The 16,571-nt window shown below is 42.7% G+C and overlaps 1 long non-coding RNA gene across 2 annotated transcripts; it reads left to right on the top strand.

Moving 5' to 3' along the window:
- The first annotated feature begins 7,372 nt into the window (after positions 1-7,372).
- Positions 7,373-16,059, top strand: LOC111925765 (uncharacterized). 2 transcript variants are annotated; one of them, XR_002862446.2, is made up of 3 exons: positions 7,373-7,657; positions 14,430-14,544; positions 14,882-15,033. It is a non-coding gene; the product is annotated as an uncharacterized LOC111925765 (long non-coding RNA). The 2 variants fall into 2 exon arrangements; XR_002862445.2 differs by lacking the exon at positions 7,373-7,657 and adding an exon at positions 15,488-16,059 and having other exon boundaries at positions 14,320-14,544.
- Positions 16,060-16,571: the final 512 nt, after the last annotated feature.

The raw sequence follows: 16,571 nt of genomic DNA, 5'->3' as shown, positions 1-16,571 counted from the left end.
CTGAAGAGCAGCACTTTCCCATCAACGTGGGAAGTGCTGTCTTCCAGCTTCTGACTTCAACACAGGGACCTTCTGAGGAAAGTGCCAAATTTGCAGTCACATTTTGCGGTCAAGCTGCCCTCTAAGAGCAGTGAGGAAAGCTCAGTGCATGTGGAGAAGCTGCACTGTTAAACAGCCTTGGCATTCAAATAAACACATTGCGTTTTGCCTTGTTCTCTCCTGGGTCAGTCCCACGTTTTGCTATGCTCAAATCTTTTCTTCATCACTGCTGCTGACCTTGTTTCCTCCCCAGTGGCTATCTGATGGAAGAGAGATGTCCTAGGAGCTGTGGGACCTGGAAAAAACAGATTTCCCCCATCCTCTGAATGGGATTGTCCTCCATGACCTTTGCCAAGACACTCCCTTCACCTACTGCTTCTGTCTGGCATTGATAAAAGCAGAAAACACATCTAATGGTCTTGTGAGGATGAAGTCTAGCAATGACTGCAAGAGACTCAGTTGCTGTGTGGTGAAGACTGTTTAAGTGTATGGATAAAAGGCTGCTTTATGTGAAGGTTCTCCTGGTGCTGCCTCACTTGCTGCTCTTTGACTGAGCAAGCCCAAACATCCATATTTTCTGAATGAAAGAACTTAAAAAGAAGTCTCTGGAGGGAGTGAAAAGGTGAAAGCCTCCACAGGATACCCTGCAGAAGTATTTGCTTTGCTCTAAAAGTACGGATTAAAAAAGACAGAACTTCTTGAGAGATCAAACTATCTTTCAGGCCTTGGAAGTGGGGATCCCCATGCACTCCAGCAAAGCACATCCTCGTTTCCCTCCCTCCCCTGTCTTTTTATTACCCCAAACATTGGCCATATTTTGTTTAGAAGCCAATTTTAAAATGAATTGATAAAGGCCTCACGTGAAGGCAGCTCTGCTATCCTAAACAGGCCTCGAGCACAAGCAGCTTCAGGGTGCTGCTCTAAATTGCTTACTCAAACACTTCCATACAGATCTGTCTGCTTCCATGAAGGGTGCTGATATAAAAGCCCAGGGATGGCAAGCATTGTTCTGATCCCCATTCCTGGGGTGCCAGAGCTGGGAGCTACAGGCGTGTAATCACCCCTCTGCAGCATGCACATCTGAAAGTGGTCAGCTCCCAAATCCTTGTGAACCCAGCCCAAAAAATGAAAACCTTTTGTTTCTGAAAATAGGCAAAATCTTATGACTTTTTCCAATGATTTCCCCACACCCCCCCTAAATTTTTTGGCTGGTGCCTTGTCACTAAATCTAACCCAAATTCAAAAATAGCTTTGGCTGTCAGTGGGGAGGGAAAGGCCTGACTCCAGCGTGATGTTCCAAAAATCTGGGCTTTTGTGTGAGCTTAAGTAGGGGGAGGTTGGGTTTTAAATAGTTCACGAAACCTCATCCTGTCCTGACACTGGAGCTTTACTCAGAGCTGTTTCTCCTTTGCTGATATTGTATATCCAAGAGTTTGACAAGATGTTAAAAGTGTACTCAGTATGTACTTGGTTCACAGCAATTGATGCTCATTGACGTCTGAGCTGCTTTCTAAGTGATCCTTCCAAGTCCTTCATGATTAACATTTTAATATTTCCCACTATATTTTTTGTTTTTCAACAGATGACTTCAATGCAGAGGAAAAATCTTTTCTGTGTCCAGACTGGCAAGGAAAAAGGGGGAAGCAGTTTTTTGATTTGCATTTTAGCTTTAAAAGATAGTTTGATTTGACTTTTTCCATGATGACAATTCTCTCTCTCTTTTTCAAATCCTAGAATTTCCTTTTCTAAAATTCTTTCATTTTGCAAATACCCATGATTGAACTTTCTCAGCCATGTTATTTTAACCAAAGTTGAAACCATAGGTTATTTTTTAAATCTTGGGTACATGGTATAGCAAGGATATTTTACCTTCTATTTGGAAAGCCAGAAACCTTGTACTTATTTGATTCTCTACAGCAGAAGCAAGAAGAGCATCAGCCCTCAGCAGGATGAAGGGTGAGATCCTTAACTTAACCTTTGTGAACAATCTCTTGATTTGTACCTTTAACTATGTAGTCACTTCCAAAGAGCAGCTTTAATTGCTACGGCCTGGGGCAGCCATATCTGGTCTTAAGAAAAGCAGGGACACTCTGTAAGTACATTAATGGGGTTATAAAAGTTGTCTCCAGGAAGGAGAGAACAAGTGTGATGAATTGAGTTAGCAGGAAATGGAGCCAACCACAATAGTTCTGGGAGACCTGTTCGTGGTCTCGCTCTCAAACCATAACCAACTGCAGCCAAGCGTGACTTCACTATTGTTTTTGAGGTGGCCCTGGTGAGTTTTTTATAAGGCTAGTGATAGGATTCCTTGGCATGCAGCCTGGACTCTGCTGCTTCTTTCGTGGGAGGGGGACTGTTGGGTTTTCCCTGCTGTCTCCTGCTGCAGAAGTTGAACTCAGTTGCTACATGTCACTGAAAGCACCCCAGAAATAAAAGGGTTTTATCCCTTCTATATGGCAGATGAAATTAGCCAGAGCCCTGAGCTACCCTGCCACTGAGCTTGCATGTGCATTCCACACAACCAGGACTTTGCACATGTGGAGCACCAGCATTACCATGAGCACACTACTGCAGACAGCAGCAGCTCCCATGAAGGGAAGGATGGAATTTTTCTCTGTGGGAAGGGGGAAAAGCAGTGCAGGGAACTGGCAGTGTGACCAAAACCATGTGAAGATTCTGTGTTGGAGTACAGCTTTGAAGGCACACATCCTTGGCCAAGTAACCGAGGACTGACAACCCTTGTGCCTCTTGCTCTTTTCCTTCTTAATTCCTGGTTAGGAATGGAGCCTGTGGCAGCCTAAACATGGCTGTATTGTGGACATATTCCTCTAGCTGCAGACTGGAGTGGGACCTTCATAATTGTTAATGGTGATGGTTTTTGCAGGCTTTACCAGCTTTGGTCAGTCTTAGAGGTCTGTCATTACTCTGCTACCTTGAACTTGACTGTGAATGTTTATATCCACTTATCTGCTCACATAGAGCAATAAAGTACTGGAATTGTCTGCCCAGGGAGGTGGTGGAGTCACCATCCCATGGATGTATTTAAAAAAGACATGGTCTAGTTGAGGTGTTAGGGCTGGGTTGAACTTGATGATCTTGAAGGTGTCTTCCAACCTGGTGATTCTGTGAATTCTGTGAATAAAGCCATAAGGTTCCTACATCTCTGTAGATGCTGCAAATCCTTCCGTGGCTGCAGAGTTGATCCTGTCTCCTCTGTTGATAACATGTGTGTGCTTATGCCATCGACCCCAACCAAAGCTGCTCTGCAATTCCTGTTTATTTCACTTGCTTTATAAAGTAACGTGTCAATTTGAAAATCATTAGGTATTCCTACTAGGAGTCAAAGACCACATTCAGAGTGGATTACACGCATGTTTCTTAAAAGTGTTAATGTGCTAATCTGCTGGTTACTTGATCCAGGCAAAATGCCATGATATTCCACATGAGCAAAATACCATGGTTCTTGGAGATTTCATATAAATATTACCCACTGTGTTTCCACATTTGAAGTGTTATACTTGTCTATTAAAATCAACAAGCTGGAACTAGTATCTGGAAATAAGCAATATTACTATTTTATTTATGAACTTCAGATTCTTTTTAATAAAATACCTTACAAATAAGGAACAGAACATGAATCTTGCTGTTATTTCATGTATTCTGTGTAAATATTTCAGCTATGCCTCGCAGCAATAAAAGCACATTATATACACTCTGCATTACCATTGTGACCAATAATGTTTGACTTACTGTACTGTATTTAGTCCAAAACCAAAACAGAGTCAGGGCAACATCATGGCTGTTTTAACAGTATGCTGTAAGTAAGGCATGCAATGAATAAGGCCTCACACTAAATGAGGGCTTGTTCATTATGAAGTTGCTTGGATTATAGAGTACTCCTGACTCTGTTAAAGAGTAAAAATTCCTTATTTGTGCTCTGGAGCAGTGGCGGGATGAGGCCACACAAACAGTAGCCAGCCTGTGCTTTTGCAGTTCACAGCATGGTCCCCACTGTTTCTTACAAAGCAAATGCATGAATGGGAGAATACACTGACTTGGTACAGAGGGACCCCATCAGAGAGCCTGCAGGTATCAGCCACACATGCCCAGAACTCTCTCTCTGCTAGGGAACATGGGGTCACTTCTGTTTCTTTTCTTTTATGCTTAAGTTGAATGATCCATAGAAGGCCTTGACGTGCTCAGGAGCAAAGGCCATTGCTGTGTCAGGCTCTCACTGACTCCCTCTCCTTATCCAAGGGAGCATGAGCATGAGGATGCAGGAGGCTCCAGCACTGTGCAATATCTGGCTGAGAGAGACCTTCCCTCCTATGAATATGGTGCCAGTAGGGATCATTTTATGTCATCTGTTTGGTGTCATGCCATCTAGCTCAAGGTAAAAAGGACCTGTATATTTTCCAGCTCAACCTCAGACTGAGGTTTTTAGGTGGGATTTGGCTTTTTTTGAGCAAAGTTTCAATGGGGCTGAATGCAGGTGTATGCACACCAGTACTTCTGAGCCTTACAATCAGGGGCATGAAATTTATGTTGGTTAGAACTAGTGGGGGGGAAAGTGTGTAGTTATTGGTCTCATAATAAACTGGTAAGCCAACACACAGTGTGAGCCATCTTTTCCTCCTTTTCATCTCTTTTGGAATCTTATTTTTAATTTTTATTAAAATGCCAGAGGAAAGCATATTTCTAGTTGATTTAAACTCCCTTCAAATATTTTTTCAGATCGATTCCAACTTGCTTTTCTCCCATCGGTTTAGGCCACTGAACTGGAAAAACTCAATTTTCTCAGTGCTACTCTTATACATATACCCATCATTTAAGGCTTAAGTAGAAGTTGTCTTATATACATTCCTTGGGTATAGATTTCACTCTCTATGGCTGCCAGACACATTCTTCTTGTCAAGGGTATCACATGAGCCATAAGGAGACAATAGGCCATGTATCTTTGTATTCAGTGACAGAGGCTTGGGCCTGTCTGTCTGCCATCTCTTGATGTAACCCCTGCTACAGCTGAACTTTAACAAGTGTCTTTTATTCAGTGCTTATTCAGAGTCGATGTGGAATAAGAGTTAGGCTAGAAAACCACCTTTGGTTTAGAGACAGATGTGCAGCTAATGATGTCACAGCTGGTGAGACAACAGGCTTAGGGGATTGATAATGGCATACAAAGCCTGTTCTTTTGGATCATGTTTTGCTTAAGATGCCAGTACGGACAGTAGAGAATTATCATCTGAGATTCATTTGTGACATCTGGTAAAGGTGATGCAATCTTATCTCCTTTCTGAGCATGTCATGGATCTGCAGTGCTTGACCAACATTGCTGGTAGCCTCTACAGCCACAGTGAAAATACTCAGCCCTTGGGCCCCTTGGCACAAGCTCCTCTGTCTGTCTGCTCTGTCCAGGCTCGTGTTCTCTACAGCCACTTTAAGGTCTTGGCTTTGGGACCTAAGTAATAAGCCTGGTAGGAGACTTGCCTGCTAAATGGATGATCTATCAGAGGGCAACCCAGACCGTGAAAAGAGGGGGTGTGTTGGTCTGTCTGCAGGGATTATTGAAGGATCCTTTGGTGTCACACTCCATGCCAAGGGATCTCATGCAAATGTCTCAAATTAGGTGAGGTAAATTCAGATCTTTTTCTCTATGGCTTTAGTCAAGAGTTTTCCATGAATACTGAATTTATTAAAAGGCACTGAGACACAGGTACACCCAGGCTCCAAAATCAGAAACAGAAGAAGGAGATTTTATAACCCATTTTAATATCACAAGAAGCTCTTATTCGTGGAAGATCCTATGCTCCAGTAAGAGCAACCCATATTTTCTTGATATTCTCCCTTTGTTCAGTCCTCTGTGAACCCAACTGTTCTTTGGAAGCAAAATGTAAAAAGCTCTCCAAGCTCAGACTTAGATGGTGTTAGAACTTCAGCTCTCTTGAGGAAAAAAAATTAAATAGCCACACACAAACTAAAATGGTAACACAGCAAATCAGCCAAAGCTCGTCAGCATGTAACCAAGGCTGCATTGTTCTTCCCTTCCTCCCTGCCAATAATTTCTGAGTCTAAGGATATTCTGCTATAATTCATTTCCTGTGCTGAAGAAATTCTCTCCACGATGCCAGAATATCTAAATCTGGTAATTACTTCCACTGTCCCACTTGGCACAGCTCTGTTTAAGCTCCCAATTAAATCTTGTAGTGCAGAAGTGATGCTATATTGGTTTAGAACATCACTAAAGTCAAGGTTAGCAGAAGACAGTTTTGCAGACTCCTTTGGAATGATGATGTCAAGGCAGGAGCCTTGCTCAAAGCCTGTCCCTGACTTGTAGAAACATTTCTGTCAAGGTTGTTTTTACTTAATATTTATTTGTGCACATCTGAGACTTAGATTGGTTTTCCAGTGCCATTTTACTGAAGTGGTAGGGAGAAATAAATGTTTTAAGGTTTTCTAGCTTGTATGAAATGGTCTCTGAGTTGTCAGAAAACTGTTTCAATCCAGCTGAGATGAAACAATCAAGTTTTCACACAGATATTACTCCTTAACAATGCCCTTTCCCTACAGCTATTCAATATTTAGTTTCAATTTGTAGGCCTCTTAAATTGAGTTAGCAATACAGCATAATCCTGGAGCTATCCTGTCTCTAATCCTATAACAATACACTTTGTCATTTCAAAAAATGGTCTCTCTTTCTTTTTTTTTTGTTTGTCCCAAAGGCAAAGTCATGTCATGCTCCAGGAATGTGTCTATTGCAGCCAAAAGAGGAAATCCAACTAATCAAAATGTTATCAGCAATTAACAAAATAGTTTAATGATTTTTTCAGCATTTCAGAATAAAGAAAATAAAACACCAGGTCCAACTAAGTTTATTTAGGTGCACTAGTCTCTGGTATTCTGCCAATGTTCTTTATAACGGAGATTTAGAAGTTAATAGTATTGGAGATTAGAAATTGGTGTCAGTTACAAAACTGTGCAAAATGATTTCTTTGCATTAAGACATAACAGCTGAAATGAATAAAATACATTTCATTCTTACTTTTTTCATTTAGCTGTAATTGCAGTTTTGGCATGCTGGCCAAGTCTCTTTGTCCTGGCGGGATGGCCCCATTCCTCATTCAAAGAATATCAGGAAAAAAAACTTTAAAAAGGAAAGGATATCATAATTTGTCCTGAAAAAAACCCCAACTCAACAAACTCACCAGTCCCTTTACTTTCTTTACATGTAGCACAGAAAACCCTGATTAAAAAGTAAACAAACAGAAGACGATTCTCAGCCTGCTGAGCACGAGAGCTGAACCTGCTCCTGCCAGCCTCGCAGCTGGTGGAGGCTGTTGTCTGCAGTCTGGCCCGGAGTGGCCACGTTACACCCTCAGGGCTGGGCCTCTTGCCTGCCAAAACCATCACCACTGTCCTGAGATGCTTTGGAGGTACCAGATCTGGTTTCTGAGCTTCCCTGCATAAACCTGGAGTGGAATGTCTCCTGCCTGCCAGCAATGCCAGCCGAACGTGCCTGCTCCTCAGGCTGGCTCTGGAGGATCCGATGCCAGCCACGGCCCACGTGTGAGGGAAAGGTTCGCAGCCACTCCTATAGAGGGGGGCATTAAGATCAACGTTGGTATGTTTTCATGCTCTTCCATAGAAATTCACAGCTATAGATAAAAATAATGCATAGCAACCTTTAAAGTTGTCCAAAAGCTCTTAATTAAAGTTGCTGGGGGACGTGAAGGGAGCGAAATCACAGAAAACCCATTGATTAGGTTCAATAGGGCCTTGTTTTACAAAATGGAATTTGGGGCCCCAGAGTAACCCTTTAAACAGATCTTTGTCAAATACCTCAGTGATTCAGCGTGTGCCATTCCACACTGAGGATTTATTACAAACTTAATAATATAAGTAATTTTGATGGACTGAGCGTGTCCACGTGTGTGTGCGTGCATACTTGTAAGGGATTATAGTTTTCCAACTACTAATTTCCTTGCAAATTAAAATGTTAATATTTGACACACACTTGAAAGCCTCACAACAACAAACAAAAGTTAAGCCAAGTTGTTAGCACACAGAGAAAGTACAGAAAACTTGCCAACACCACCGATTTCAGTTTTATATAACCAATAGCTTATAAACACTTAATTGGATCAGTGCAAAAACATGTTTCTAGGCTGAAACCACCTGCCATGTCCGGTTTCAAATAAATGCCACCTGCTGAGGATCAGCCTTTGACAAACATGTGGGCAAATCAGTTCTTAGTCCGGCAAAGTGCCACCCAACAGCAGAGTGAGTCTCATCTCACCGAGGAACGCGGGGTTTGGATTGCAGATGAAAAGAACCCTGTGCTGTAGCAGATGCAGCTGTGGTCTAGATAGGAGTGTTTTTAGTGGCTGTTTAACAAGGGTTGTCCTTTATCAGGAAAGCACTTGTTAGCCATCCTTATTTACTAGTAATACCAGGTAGGGCAAGATATTTTTTTTATTTAGGAAAAATAGTAACAGTAACATGGCTTTAGTGATTTCTTAAAGGGCAAGTAAAGCATGTTTTATTTTTTATGAATGGTTTTATGAACAAAAATTGATTTAAATTCCAATCTTCAGGTAAGACCCTGTGGCACAAAACCCAATAGCTGTGGGAAGGCCCCCTGTGTACAAGAGAAGCTTTACACAGACATTGTTCATGGACTGCTAGAAAGGGGAACATCCTGCATGCCCCAGTTGGCTTTCTGGCCACAGGCAGAACCATCCTGGCAAGATGTGGAAGTCCTTTTAGTGAGGACCCTTTGGAGAATGTCCTTGCAGGACTTGCTTGGGAGCAAGTCCATAATCTGTACAAGGAAGGCCCTGTAGGAGGAGAACCATCATCATCCCCTGCCATTTCCTAAATAAGACCCATGACAGTTACTAGAAAGTCATGTTACAGGCCCCTTGGTATCTTTGAGGTGTTTAGAATGCTGTGATTACTGACTAGATCCTGCTTTTTACCAACTAGGCCCTGCTTTTTACTGACTAGACCCTTCTTTATCTTTGCCTTATTCAGTAGAATAACATACACTGCATTTTTACCATGCAGTACATGGCTTTTCTGGGAAGTTTAGGAGCAAATGTTGGAGCTGAGTATGATTATCAGGAATTATGAAGCTACAGTGAGAACAAACATGAATAAAGCAGTATTTGATTTACAAACCTGTTTAGACAGAAGAGACAGTCCTCAGCTGCACTGCAGGACAATGCAGCCCTTGGCTGTGCTGAGCCACGCGGGACCCCGTGCAGAAAGCTTTTTTGTTTCTTGCCAAAGAAAACTTTTGCCTGCTCTGAGACAGGCTGCAACCTGGGCTCCTCAGAGATCAATTCACTGCTAGCACTGGGAAGTGAGAAGCAGCAGAAGGTGGGAACGTGGTAAAAGTTCTTGTGAAGGGTTTGCTGCTCATGGCCTGAAGAAATGCTGAAGCTTCTATTGAAGCACCAGGGCTAAAAGAAAGTAGCTGGGACCCCTGGCCAATCTCATCTGTGCTTTGAGAGTGGCATCAGAGGCAGCAGTCATAAGCCTGACTGGCATACATCAAATCCTAGGCTACAGGTCCACAGGAGAGCACTTTGCTCACATCAGTATTGCAGCAAAATTGAAACTTACCCTTCCAACACGATGGCCCCAAATTCCCTTAGTGATTGTTTGCCGTGTCCTTAGTCCCCTTTAGTGCCAGAACTGATGGAGGCACAGCACAGGGTGGGGAGAGTTTTCCATGCAGGTCAGGAGAAGGAATAGCATCTAAGCAGGCCAGGGAGAAAGGTGGGGATGAGGCAGGTGGGGCAAAGAATGGCATAGAAGCTCATCCCCTACTCAAAAAAAATAACCTTAGAGGTGCTTCCCTGACATCTGCTTAGGTATTGGATTAAAGTTCTCTGTGAGACAGTCTCTGTCGTTAACTCTTCTGCTACACTAGTACAAGCTTAATGTAATTACATGAGCATATTATCAAAACACTGATTTCACTGTCTGAAAAAAGAGGTGTATTTCTTCTTGGTATGAAATATCATGAAATTTAAGCTATTTAAATTTTGTTCTGATTTGTAATGGAAACAAGCTTGACTATGTCAAAATATTTCCAGAAATGGTAACTCCATTTTTTTTTTACCAGCTTTATTGCCAATGCTTGCTATTTTCCTGGAAATACCCAAAATATTTGCTGTATTTTTAAAAAAATTCCTGCATATATTTTTTCCAAAACAAAATTTTTTATCTTAAATGGGTGCAGAGAAGAAGTAAAAAATAGATCCCAGCCTCTGAGTCCAAATCAAGAAAATTAGGAAACCTTACTTTTATTTGCATTTTAATAGTAATTTCTGAGACAGCCTCTTGGTTTTGCAAGGCTTGTTGCCTGGTTTTGTGTGATTGTTTTCTTGTGTCCCAGACAGCAGCAGTAAGATGGAAATCACAGAGTTTGCTCAACAAAACCACCTTTCCCACAGGAGCAAAGGTGTTCTTAGTGAGGTTGTGGGAGTACAAGGAGGCTGACAGTTACATGAATATTTTACATTAAGAAAGCTCAAAATCTTGAATGCTATCTTCTCAGAAATTCCTGCATCATGTTCTAGCCACCAAAACACCATTTTGCACCTTTTCTGGACTTTGCTCCAGTGATGTCCTCCTCCTGACAGTTTTTGGTCAATCTCCAAGCTGATGCTCAGCCACCAAAGGTCTCATGACATATGCTGCATTTCCATAGCCTCATGGCAAGTGACACATGTAAGCCAGACCCAAAATGCAAGGGAAGAAAAGGGCTCAGGGTGCTTTGCCCACTATCAAGGGTGAGCAGGACCCTCAGAGGGTGTTTGGAGCCCCACTGGGTGTGTGCAATGCCAGAAGGAAGGGGTGAGACAAGAGGAGGGCTTAGCTGTAGTCTCCCATCTGGAAGGGAGTGGGAATGGAGGTGGAAGAGGGGCTGGGACAGGCAGGCAGTGTACAGACACCCAGGCTACAGCAGAGACCTTGACTTCAATGGAGAAGTCAAGGCTTGGGAGAAGGAGGTAGGACAGGAATCCCCTTTCTTGTGTTAATCTTGCTCCGCTGCTGCAGGGAGACCTCAGGATTTTCACATGTAAGCTAAACTCTCTGGTCTCCAACTGGCCCCTCAGCTGAGGGGCTGAGTTGAAGTGAGAAGAGATGCTGAGGGGTGAGTGGATCTTACAGACCTTCTCGTCCTTGCTCTCTGTCTCTGGTACATTGTGTATTGTTCCCAGCCCGATTTTACTTTTACAATTTCCACACCTTGAGCATTTTCCCCAAGCAAAGGAGCAGGGAGGTACCAAGGTGGCATCCAAGAAATTGTTCCATGGACTCTTTTTTAATACCACTTGTTTGCTATATGAATTAAGGACTGAGTTCATAAGGCTTTCCAGACATTATGGCCAGTCTTATGGTAAGAGACCTGGCTTTCACTCAAGAAAGGGGAATAACACTACTTGAAGAACCCTTTACAGTTGGAGCTTCACACAGCATAACTTGGGATTAGATGTTTCAGGCGGTGCAAATGCATGGACTTGTAATGTGTCTGCTTGTCCCAACAGCTAATCCCAACAGGTGCCATGCAGACATACTGCACATTAAAGATTTGTTGTGGGGATGAGGGTAAAAATAGCAAAAGGCTGGGAGAAAAAGTACATTTCAAAAGCAATTTTCCTCCCCACAGAAATTCTGTACTTGCAAACAAATTTCACTCCTACACGAGACCCATATTCACTAATTTTATTTATGCTCACATGCAGTTTGGAAGAGAGTCTCAAATATGCCGATCCAGCATTGTTGGATTTAAAGAAATTAATAAAAACAACTCCAAGCAGCTGGTTGAAACAATTATGCTTTTCACAGAAAGGCTTGCAGACTGCACAGAAAGTTATGAAAATAATCCTTTCAATTAGTGTGTGGTCAGTGCACCTGCAAAGGAGACTTGTCCAAGTAAAAGTATCAACTAGTGTCAATGAGAACAATTCATGAATTCATCATGAGGGCCTTTTTCTATTACCACATTTACACAGATGTGAATCCCTGGGGTGCAGACACCAGAAGGGTAACCCTACTGTAATCCAAAGAGCATGAGAAACATGAGCTCAGATCAGGAAAGCTATTAATTTTTGTGTATATTTGACTTCAGCATCTTTTCCCCTCTTGCACACACTGCATTTAATAATCATATCTATCTACCTTCCCCGCACTTTTCAGCTCTCTAGTAAGAAATAACATATTATTCCTGGTGAAAAATGACATCAGCTAGAGGACTCTAGAAGACCAAAGGGATTTGCAGCTCTGTAATTTTATCACCTGTACCATAGCTGTAAATGAGCTCATCAAGCTGGTAGAATAATACTCATATTGTAGTGCAGTTTTAACCCACTGGTGCAGGGTGTGTGCAGCATTATTATATATTGCCCAATGGGTCATCACAGCAGAGTGACATCAGAGGGGAACAACTGAATAATTTGGAGGAAATTATTGAAAAATTTGAAAGTCCTGAAGCAAAGACAGTTGAGATGAAGGAGGAAGTTGCATAAAGTGTATAACATGTCTTCTTTGTTATCATGATCTTCTGCATTTTTCTTTTGCAATTAGGTAAGAACCTCATATTTCTGTAAAAACCGATGCCTGCATCAAACGATAACAACTCTATACATTTGATCTATAAAATTAAAAAAACCAACAGGTTTGTAGCTCAATAAACATACAGTAAATTTCTGAAACAACATAAAACATAAAAAACAGAGGAGTGGAAGACGGTGATGTTTATCAGCAGTTTGTGGGCAAGGGAGACATTATTTTAATTGAAGTATGTATTTATTGAATTCTTCTGTATCTGAGTATAATGTTCTAGTGTTTGCAGCATACAAAGTAAAGGCCAGCAGGGTATATGTCAAAAAGCCAGGCCACAAAGAAATTGCACTCATATCAAAGACCTCTGCACACTTTGAACATTTAGATAAACATTAGTTTATCCAAATTGCTTTAACAGTTTTTCCCAGCAAAAGGAAAACAAAAAAGTGGCAATATTTTGTAAAAACTGCTGTTCTTTAGATTTGGCTGCTATTAGCACATTTTCCTTTTAATTCTTAATTAATAACTAAGAAAAATGCCTATTGGTATATGATATGGTACATGCTTCCTCATGTCTTCTTTTTGTATTCCCTGCAAACAAAAGGCAAATAGAGGTATTTGTAATGTATTCTCTGTTGCATGATGAGACCACTGAGAAAGCCCCATGCAGCTGTAACGCCCATGATTGAGCTCTGCCCTGGGATTTGCTGCACTATAAACACAGGAGTCAAGGAAGCTCCAGAGCTGCTGGATGTCAGTGACACCCCTGATATTGGAAAACTGACTCCATCTCCTCCTCCAGGGAGGGGGTGGGATGCAGCAGGACCGCACTGTACATATCCTAGTGAGCAGCATGCATACAAGCCAAGGTGGAGATGGAGGGAATATGTAAACCACAAGAAATGTTTGGAACAGTTAAATGTATGTAGAGAGCACTGGTAACAAGCTGGTGAGCAAACTTCTCCTTCACTACTCCAGGAAAGTTAGTTTCTTATTCAGCATGGAGGACACTATACCTGCTGGTACCTTCTAGTCAAACCAGGAAAATGAGATATTAAAGTTTTCTCTTGCTCTATCTAAGAGAGCGTTTTTCTTTCACTCAGTAGAATTCAGGAGTGTTAATGAGAGCAGGGTTTGGTCCAGAGGTTTTATTTCCCTACTTGTCTTTTGCTGGAAAAGAGGCCCAGTTTCGCAGTGCTTTGTCCCTGGAGAAGTCATTTGCACCTGTGCAGCGTGTAGGCAGCACTGCCAAATAAGTGTTCACCGTGCCAAACAGGCCTCACTGATTTCTTATTTAGCAATCACATCTTAGCACATTTTTCCTTCCTTCCCTCCCTCTGATGTGCCTATTCAGCTCATTTGAAGGGTGTGCTTTGCAGCATTTGAAAGCAGTTTTGCACTGCTGCAGATGCGCGCAGTTCTGTGAGGGCCAAGATCAGAACTTGTCAGCGGAGCCAACGCACAGCATCCACTTCCAATGCACGCTGGCAAGTAATTTCTCATGGATTTCAACAAAAGATGGGACTTAGCCCATCATCCTCCCTCTCCAGGATTGCCATTAAGGCTCAGGCCATGGGGGAAATGGTGAGTGCTTCCAGACTGTTAATCACTGCGTGTTTACAGTCTTGGAAACCAGAGCTAAAGATCCTTGGAAATCCAAACCTGAACACTTCTAGGCCTGATCCAGTATTGTTTTGTCCCCAGAGCAGAAACCTGCCGTGGTGCTTTGGCAGGACTTTACAGCCCTGCTGCGCAGGTGCAAATGGCTGCTCTGCCGGGGAGTGTCCTGAGGATGCAAACCCTCTGTTCCCCAGCCAAGGTGAGCACCACTGCAGCCCCTGGAGATGCGAGCTGGAAGAGCTGCTCCACACGTGACCTCCTTTCATCGCCCTTTCGTGGCCATCTCAGGAAGCTCACTGCTGCGCTGAGGTAGCTTTACACTTTTCCTTTACAGCTGGTTGGAAGGGTTTGGGGTTTCTTTACCTTGCTTTTATTCATTTTTTTTTGTTTTGTTTTTTTTTGTTTTGTTTTGTATTGCTTTGGTCGCTAGTTTTTTTGGTTTTGTTGTTTTTTTTTTTTAATGAAGCAAAGAACCATTGAAATCTACAGTTTTCCAGAGGAGATGTGACAAAACAGATTTTAAAGTGTATCACTGCACTTCTCCAAGTGTTTTATTTCAGCATAGAAAGAAACACCAGTTGGTCCTATTGTTTGACATCTAGACTCTTTTCAAAATAAAAATCTGATAGAAGTGTTTTTTTGTAAGGCTGTATTTTGAAGATGCTGACATCTGTAAATGACTCATGGCAACTGAGACAGTCTGGTTGAGGGCAAAGCTGGCACTTCCTACCCACGGGCCTTTCTGACTGTCCACAAAACTGCATTGCTACAGAGAAAATATCGCTTACTTCTGAAAAAGTAAGTAAGTTTTTCTGTCCTGGAAAAAAAAGACACAAGAATAGCTTTATCCATTTTCTTAGTTTAGTTCTACAGAGTTAGTCCATTTGTTCATATAACAGTTATTCATATAACTGGATTTCATAAGTATTCAATACAGCAGCTTGCCAGAGATAAAGATTCATATCATTCTGATGCCTCAGTGGGATACCATCTCTCCTCAAAGACTGCTGTCAGAAGTTTTATTTTTGAAAATAATCAGATTCTGGAAAAACAAAATATGCTTTACTGTACATGCTGTTTATGTGATTCAGAAAGTCCTGCAGAGGCATAAATTCAAAAATTTTAGTGGCTGAATGGAAAGATCTACTTGTTTCAGGTAAAACTGAACTGAATTCAGCTTCTCCTCAAACCAGAAAATGTCAAAATACAAAATTTGACCTTTGCCCAATGATTTCCCCTGTTTTCTTTCCAGCACCTAAAAATCAAAGCTGGATTTGATCTGACCTCACATGTAGTTTCTAGACATCTGAAATGGTACTATTTGATGACTACTGTGAATCCTGCCCAGCTCCAGAGGAACTGCAGCTGCTCTATGGCAAGGCACAGACGATGGGCAGAGGAGGATGTGTCCCTGCCTCACCACCAGGCACAAGACAGCAGCCTGGCTGTCGGCATCACCACCTGCAGCTGCCACACAGCTGTGTCTCACCCCCAGGTGGGCTGGGGTGAGGGTGCACCTCCTCCTCCTCCCACCCAGCATCCCTCTCCACAGGGTGGGCAAGGGGAGCTCCGTTGACTTTCTGCCATAACAGAGGCAGGAGGCTGGAGCAAGTCCCTGCTTTGGGAAGGGGCCACAGGTCAGGTCCTACAGCTGCTGTAAATAGTTGCTGCACTATTTAATTCAATGCAGCCTTTATTTACATCAGCTGATCTGGCCCCACTTCTCCTGTTTTCCTGTGCTTGTTTCCTTTAAGATATATATTTTATAGCCTTGTAAAACACCACTGTATATTCCTGTATAAACTAGTAAAGATACAAGCACAATGTGATTCTGCGGTTGTTATTACAGCAGTGCCTGAAAAGGGACCCCAGTGTGCCAGGCTCTGTGTGGCTCTCTGAGTGACAGGGAGTTCATGTCCAAAACAGGCAGGGCAAGCAGCAGGGGGAGGGAGGAGGGAATGGAACAAGAGAGGTTGGCCCAGCCAGGAGAGGAGAAGCTAGGCAGCAGGAGCCGGGGGCCAAAAGCAGTGAAGCTGAGATAAAGAGCTGCAAGCAGAAGGGGGAGATGGGCTTTGGAGCAAACAGCAATGAAAGTCTGAATATGGCCAGCAAAAACTGTGCAAAATACTCTGGCATCTGATCCAGCTGCTCCTGCAGCTGTTCTGCCTGCTCTTGCCTATGCCAGGCTTCTTCCTGCCTTTCTCTTCCCAAGGCAGGGGGTGGTGGGAATGGGGGATAACGTGGTGAGATAACGTGGCAAGAGCACACACAGAGGTACGAAGGACATCTCCCTGAAAATCTCTGGGTCCAGCCACTGAAGGGAGGAAGATACCCCT

This window comes from Cyanistes caeruleus, chromosome 2 (assembly GCF_971803275.1).
Source record: "Cyanistes caeruleus chromosome 2, bCyaCae1.hap1.1, whole genome shotgun sequence".
NCBI lineage: Eukaryota > Metazoa > Chordata > Aves > Passeriformes > Paridae > Cyanistes > Cyanistes caeruleus.
Note: the sequence above shows the minus strand (reverse complement) of the source record. Positions and strands in the feature narration are given on the sequence as shown.